This window comes from Armigeres subalbatus, chromosome 2 (assembly GCF_024139115.2).
Source record: "Armigeres subalbatus isolate Guangzhou_Male chromosome 2, GZ_Asu_2, whole genome shotgun sequence".
NCBI lineage: Eukaryota > Metazoa > Arthropoda > Insecta > Diptera > Culicidae > Armigeres > Armigeres subalbatus.
Genome location: NC_085140.1, coordinates 340,207,544 through 340,215,191, shown reverse-complemented (window position 1 = coordinate 340,215,191; position 7,648 = coordinate 340,207,544). Strand labels below are relative to the sequence as shown.

General features: G+C 41.3%; 1 long non-coding RNA gene across 1 annotated transcript; it reads left to right on the top strand.

Annotated features, from left to right (window-relative positions):
* The first annotated feature begins 2,837 nt into the window (after positions 1 to 2,837).
* LOC134216997 (uncharacterized) lies at positions 2,838 to 4,703 on the top strand. The gene is made up of 3 exons (XR_009980894.1): positions 2,838 to 3,319; positions 3,388 to 3,551; positions 3,620 to 4,703. It is a non-coding gene; the product is annotated as an uncharacterized LOC134216997 (long non-coding RNA).
* Positions 4,704 to 7,648: the final 2,945 nt, after the last annotated feature.

Sequence of the window (7,648 nt, the reverse complement as noted above, 5' to 3'; positions counted from 1 at the left end):
TCAATTCTATCAATTGTTGTTATTCAAAACAACGTATGTTATAATTAGATAATTCGATAAAAATGTGTCTTCGGGCAGTTTTATTTCATATCAAAATTATAACAACATTAGTTATGAATATTTCCACAAAATAATTGCTTACATTTTTTGTAGACATTGGAAAAAAACGGAGGTAATCACCTTCAGTATAACTTGAACCCGCTCGATATTAATACATAGCTGGAACAAAGTTAATTGCCTACATTATGGATCGAAGTCCGTCGTGGTAGCGTACCAAATTTTTATCCGTGATGTAGGCAATTACCTTGAAAGTAGATTTTTGTACAGATAAATTATATCAACGTTTGTTATAATGTTGATATGAAGGTATCAACCTCTGTTATAATCGTGTTACGGCTAGAGGAATTTTTGATATAATTTTAGTTATTTTAACAACTAATCAGTCAAATTTATAACAAATTTTGTTACAATATTTTTCTGAAATAAATAACTCCCCTTGTTATAATTATGTTTTGCATTACTGACCGGGTAGTATTCCAATCGGTATTAGCTAATCTCATAAATATTGTTACCCCCCTATTGCTAGTAAGTCTAGCTACAGCCATTACCTCACTTTGGTCTCTTTCTGCTTACTTAAGCTGAGTTTCTGATTGATTTGGCGAGCGGGGAGGGCTCTGTCATCTATGGGGCGCGGCTATTGACGTTTCAGGAGTCCTACGAGCTCATGTGTTTACTAAGACCAGCTTCTCTTTCACCCGGTTGGATCTGGTTCGATAGAATGATACTATGCTGGGATGCTCGGATGCGGCGGTACACTTTCGTCTGACGACTCTCGGATCCGATTTGCATTTGATTGGAGTTGGAAATGTATGCCAAAAAATTTGCCAGGTTTTTACTCTGCATGTATGTACGTTGAAGAGGCACTCTGTGGATAGTGCAGGGTGCTGTTTTGCTGAGTGAAATTGGAAAATAGAGAACTCTACCGTGTTCATGATTGGGTTTAAATTATTTCTGACCAACTCAGCAGAAGTGTAGAATGGATCCTTCATGCTTAATGTCGATTTGGAACAGTCGTCCTCTTCGAAGCCGTCGCACAGATAAGCATAAGCTTGATTTGATTTACCCAAAATTGGAATTAGAAGTTTCATGTATTATAGCTTTAGCTTTTCATTACATTAAAAATTTTCAGATATAATTTATTTCAAAACAAATTTCTCATGATAGGAAATTTTTGGTTTCGGTAATAATGTTGTAGATACTCAGTCAGTAATCACAAAGGTGCCTAGTTTTCTACATCTTGGTGAAATTAGGCAAACAAATCTAGAAAGCAAACACTCTACTGTGTTGGTTCGCTCCATGACGGTTGCTTGCATGAGGTGCCCAATTGGGAAATGTATTTTCAACGCGAAAGCATAAATGAAATTTATTATTGGACAGTTCGCAAAACTGTGCACCAACACTAGCTGGTAGAGTCGAATCATGTTTTGCTCGCCAGAGCCACGATAGATCATTATTGGCCCACTGAACGAATCATATCGGTGCGTGAAATATTCACATCGATAGACGGGTATGCATTTCAGTTCATCCGTGCCGCGGGTGTTTGCACTCGGTTCAACTCAACGATGAGAGCATCTTCCTTTTTCTAATGCCAGGTCAGCAGCGATGTTTGTGCCTGAATAATTTGCATCCGGATGATGCATATTCAGTGCATTAATATGGGTCAATCGAGTGAAAAGAATCCGTAATCAGATCAACCGACTTGGGCACTGGGACCCGCATTAATGAAGATAGATGGGAGCAATAGCCAAGGAATGTGTTAAATGGATTTAAATAGCAACTTTACCTATTCACAATTGTAGAGTTTTGCTTTGCCAATAAATAATTCGAATGAACTTACCTAACATGTTTTTCATCGCGTACATTAACGATGAGCCAATATCAATATTGAGGAAATAAATATTTGAATTGTTTCGATCATGGACACGTGTCTACAGGGTCATTTAGTAGAAACTTTGCTCTGTAAGCATTTCAAGACAGGGACATTTTATGATAGACAATTAGAATTAGAAGAATAGGAATTAGAGATAGTTTTTCTAGGAAATATTAGCCACTAAGGGGGTATTTTGCAAGAAAACATTTTTTATGCTATACAGTTTATGTGATAATTGTCGGTTTTATTCCGCGCGATTTTTTTTACGATATTATCTATGTTTCAACCCTTTTTATTCTACCTGTTTTTCCTACTCACTACTAGCTAACAATCCTTTACCTTCTTACGACGTTGCTTGCACCTTTACTGATTAAAATGCACGTACTTATTCTACGTATGATTTATTTAACGCTTATACAATTTCTAGCCAGTCACAGAATACCAACTACGAATTTCAGGTCATGATGCTCATTTGTCGCAGTTTATTCATAATTACTATCTCGTAATGATAAAAAGGCCGAAATCTAGATTCCAGCTTTCCACGCTAGCCATAATGGCGGATGCTATAAAAAATTGACATTATCTGCTTCCCGACACTGAACTGGAATTTTCATCGAAGCAAACATTGATTGCTCCGTTAAGCTTAGTATGCAGTTCTCAAGGAAAACGGTCAAGGAAAATTTGGTTTTATTACCAAAGTAAAATTGACATTATGAACGTAATTGAAAAAGTAGGCGAAAAATAAAGCATGTTCTGAGCTCATTCGGTCAATTTGGCAAAATGTCATCAAGCAGGTATGCAATTGAAACTAATAAATTATAGAAGTTTTATTTAAATATTCTTCTCTTCCACTGCAGTTTTAATAAAAATTTTGCCGCAGTTAAAATATACATCTGGATGACGCGGTCTGTCAGATTCCGCAGTTTGAGACGGAAGTAGATTGATACCCAGATTTGAAAATAACGGCTGACATTCTTGATGGACTACTGAATTTTTTCGACACAATTCACGCAAATAACGGTCAATACCAACATAATTGGTCCCGTCGTTTGACCGGATCTCAACAAGGTGATCAAAGCGCAAGATAATATATTTCAAAGAGCCTGAAAACGTGACAGATTTCCACTTCTAGGTGCACAACTCTAGTTGAGAGGCACACAAACACAACGATGTGCCCCTTGGTGACCAGGAAGGACATATGAAAAGGATCTGTATATGGATCGGAGTAGACCCTGTATATGGTTTCATGAAGATGTAAATCATGCACCAATAGTTTGGGTTTTTCTTATCATCGGTTGCCCTTTTTGCAAACGGCCACCTATACGCATGCTTCCTCCAGCATCCAGAAATGGAATGCAGTGCAGAAATAATGTGCTTCGTTCCAAAACAGTTTGTAGCAGTTTTTGATGTTTTGTGAAATGTTTTAATCCGATTCACTTTCAATGTTTTTTCAATAGACTGCAGCGGCGGAACTTGCTTCCCTATCAGACTGACCACGGTGCTTCTTGAAACCACATTTGATTTTGAATTAGTTTAGGCAGTTGAATCAAATCCATGAGGAGATGTGCACCATTGATCCTCAGTCAGGGTAGAGAGATTTGCTTGATTGGCGCCACAAGTGGTAGGTTAACTACAAGAACTACCGATACATTATTCTGTTCATCTATATTGTTCTCGCATATACGACAGCAGTCAAAGATTATTCGAAGACGTCCAAAAAATCCATGGAACTTGATCCGATCACGACTCAAGAAGATGCATCGCATCTGAAAGCTTCAGATTTCTACTATTTCAAGAATTTTGATCACTTGCTTTTCTGAACTTACTCTACTTGAGAATACATTGCTTAAAAAAGTTTGGCTGCTTCTCTCATGGATAAAATAACATATGCGGAGCCGTCTTAGTACCATGCTACAATACACAGCCGGTAGTATCTGATTGGCTGAATCGGTTTTTCACGGAACACAATGCGTTGTAAGTCACGATTCGATGGAAAATGCCCAAAGGACTGGAGTACTTGGTCAGAACGGAGCCGGAGAAACAGCGAAATGGTCTTTCAGCGAGACTGATGAAGAAGCGGCTTAGTGAGGCAGATAAAAAAAACATTCGCTGCTGATTCATTCCACTTCGTGCAATCCTTTTACAGCTTCAACGAGAGAATTGCCAAGCGCCGGTTTGGAATCACTAAACGGTAGTCTGTCTCCTGCTCCCAGAAATGCTGCAAGGTTTGGTTCAGATTCATTTAAACATGCAGGTTGACAATGCTGTAGTTAAACTGTGTGGCTCCTGCTGCATCGTACTGTCCTTCGACAATCCATCTGAAGATCCACTATATGGCCGCTTTCGTTCCTGACTTGTCCTCCTACGAGAAGAGCAAGAAAAGATTCAGTTCCTAGTAGGATGTCTATTGCGCTTGGGGGATTGAATTTCGGGTCTACCAGGTCTCCAAGATGGTCGAGAAGCTTAATATTGGAATAGTTGAACCGTTGAGATGGGGTTGTGGTGGTTAATATTCCAAGAATGTAAACTATGGTGTTCAAAACTACGCTGTTGTTCAACTTAGGTGCTAGGAGCAATGAAAACAGATCACGCGTTGTTCCCATTTCCTGATGAAACAGGCGGTTTATGTTTACGAACCAGAATTCATCAAGAGTCTAGCTGAATCGTAACTAGGGTACTGAGACATGGTACGGAGTTAACTGTCGGGTTAAAGAAAGGAAGCTACGCTAAATAGCACAGAACGTCTAATAAAATAAAAATAAATAAAAATCACGTTCACTTCTGGGAAAGCAAACTGTGCTTGTTTTATTCGAGACGACTGTAACTGTAACACATTTTCTACTCTATAGTTTTTTAATTCTAAATAAAACAGTAAGAAAAACACGATATTTGTTCTGACCTTACTCATAAGAAATCAGGATTCATTTGTGTCCCAAAGGCAAAAATGCAATTTGGGTTATACACTCACATAGAGCAAAATCGTTCAAAAAGGTCTCTTATATTTTAGTCTTTTTGCCCTCAGATACATTCAATCTATTCTTTAAGCATTCAAAGTAGTTGAAACAGTGACCCATTCTCACCCCCATTTGACCCAGTGTCACCTCCGATGACGGAATCGCAAATGGTATCTATCCATCTAGTGATGATGGCAATATTAATACAACATCATCTGGACCATCACAACACATTTCGAGTATCCCTAATAGGGAATCCCTATTATGCATACGGTGATAATTCGGTACCTGATGGAACCAGGTACCAGGGTCTCCGAATCTTCCTGTAGTTTGAATCAAATGGTCTACCGAATCAATCACGGCTTCCATGATGTCCCCAGCCGAGATAGCAGCTTAATTAAGACCTCCTTATATGAGATATTGTAAGATCTCCGAATTGTCTTGGAGTTTGAATCAAATTGTCTACCGAATCAACCATGGCTTCCATTTTCCATTATGCCCCTCGTCGTGGTATCAACTCAATAAAGTTCTCCAAGTATTTGTCCTTCACATGCGTCAGAAATCCTGGCATAACAGGCATAAAAGGCTGCCTCATAGGCAGGAGATTGTGAGTTCAATCCCAGGGCCGTCCCATTCTCCTCGTTTCCATATCTATCCTATATCTTCAACTCGACAACTAGCAGCGACTTCTAGAATTGGAAAAGAACCAATCCAATCCAATTAGAAATCCATCAATTGATTTCTCGTATCACATTGGCAACTCGTTAACCAAGATGAACCTCTCGAACCTAACTAAAAAATTTCAGTATATTTCGCATGAACTAGTGGCAAGTTCAGTGGTATAAAATTGCAGTGGGCGGGGAATTGTATAATCATTTCCTCCCCCTTCCCCTACATTGACCTTGAAAATTCCACAAAGAATTACTTGGCGTTCCTTCGGATATTCACCGGGAATTGTTTTGAAGGTTCCCCCAGGTTCTACTGAAGTACCTCCAGAAATACTTCCAGTTTCTTTGGGAATTCCCTGAGGAATTCTTCCGGAAGATCCACCAAAAAATCATTACAAAATTCCTCTCGAAGTACATCCAGGAATTCTTCCGGAAGTTTTTCTACGAGTGCCACCGAAAATTCATCCTGCGGTTCCTTCGAGAGTTTCTCCATGAATTCCTCTGGAAGTTTTTCCATGAATTCTTCTGTGAAAACCTCATTCAGGAATTCCTCCAGAAGTTCCTCTTGGAGTTGCTCGAAACGTTCTATAAGCAAATACTATGGATTTTTTTTCCAAAATTCCTCCGCTGGTTCTTTCTCCAGGAATTCCTCCGAAAGTATCACCAGAAGTTTCTCCAGGAATAAGTTCTTCCACGAATTCCTTCGAACCTTCTATTCTCAATTCTTCCGAAAGATGCTCCGAGAATTGTTGCGGAAGTTCCTTCAGGAATTCTCCTGGTAGGGCTATAAGAAGTTTCTTCGGAAGTTTTTTCAGGAATTCCTCCGAAAGTTCTTCCAGAAATTCACCCGAAAGTTTCTTCATGCATTTCCGGAAATTCTTCTATGAATTTCATGGAAAAATCTATCATAAATTTCTCCGGAAGTTCCTTCAAGAATTTCCTTGGAACTTCCTCCAGGAATTTCTCCAAAAGTTCTTTAAAAAAAACTCATCTAGAAAATCCTCCGGGAATTCCTCCGGAAGTTCTTCCGGGAATTCTTACGTAAGGTCCTCCAGGAATTCCTCGGGAAATCCTCCGGGAATTCATCCGGAAGTTCTTCCGGGAATTCTTACGTAAGGTCCTCCAGGAATTCCTCGGGAAATCCTCCGGGAATTCATCCGGAAGTTCTTCCGGGAATTCCTCCGGAAGTTCCTCCGGGAATTCCTCCGGAAGTTCCTCCGGGAATTCCTCCGGAAGTTCCTCCGGGAATTCCTCCGGAAGTTCCTCCGGGAATTCCTCCGGAAGTTCCTCCGGGAATTCCTCCGGAAGTTCCTCCGGGAATTCCTCCGGAAGTTCCTCCGGGAATTCCTCCGGAAGTTCCTCCGGGAATTCCTCCGGAAGTTCCTCTGGAATTCCTCCGGAAGTTTCTCCGGGAATTCCTCCGAAGTTCCTCCGAATTCTCCGGAAGTTCCTCCGGGACTTCCTCCGGAAGTTCCTCCGGGAATTCCTCCGGGAATTCCTCCGGAAGTTCCTCCGGGAATTCCTCCGGAAGTTCCTCCGGGAATTCCTCCTGAAGTTCCTCCGGGAATTCCTCCGGAAGTTCCTCCGGGAATTCCTCCGGAAGTTCCTCCGGGAATTCCTCCGGAAGTTCCTCCGGGAATTCCTCCGGAAGTTCCTCCGGGGAATTCCTCCGGAAGTTCCTCCGGGAATTCCTCCGGAAGTTCCTCCGGGAATTCCTCCGGAAGTTCCTCCGGGAATTCCTCCGGAAGTTCCTCCGGGAATTCCTCCGAAGTTCCTCCGGAATTCCTCCGGAAGTTCCTCCTGGAATGCCTCCGGAAGTGCCTCCGAATTCCTCTCCGGAAGTTCCTCCGGAATTCCTCCGAAGTTCCTCCGAATTCCTCCGAAGTTCCTCCGGAATTCCTCCGGAAGTTCCTCCGGGAATTCCTCGGAAGTTCCTCCGGGAATTCCTCTGAAGTTCCTCCAGGAATTCCTCCGGAAGTTCCTCCTGGAATTCCTCCGGAAGTTCCTCCGGAATTCCTCCGGAAGTTCCTCCGAATTCCTCCGGAAGTTCCTCCGGAATTCCTCCGGAAGTTCCTCCGGGAATTCCTCCGGAAGTT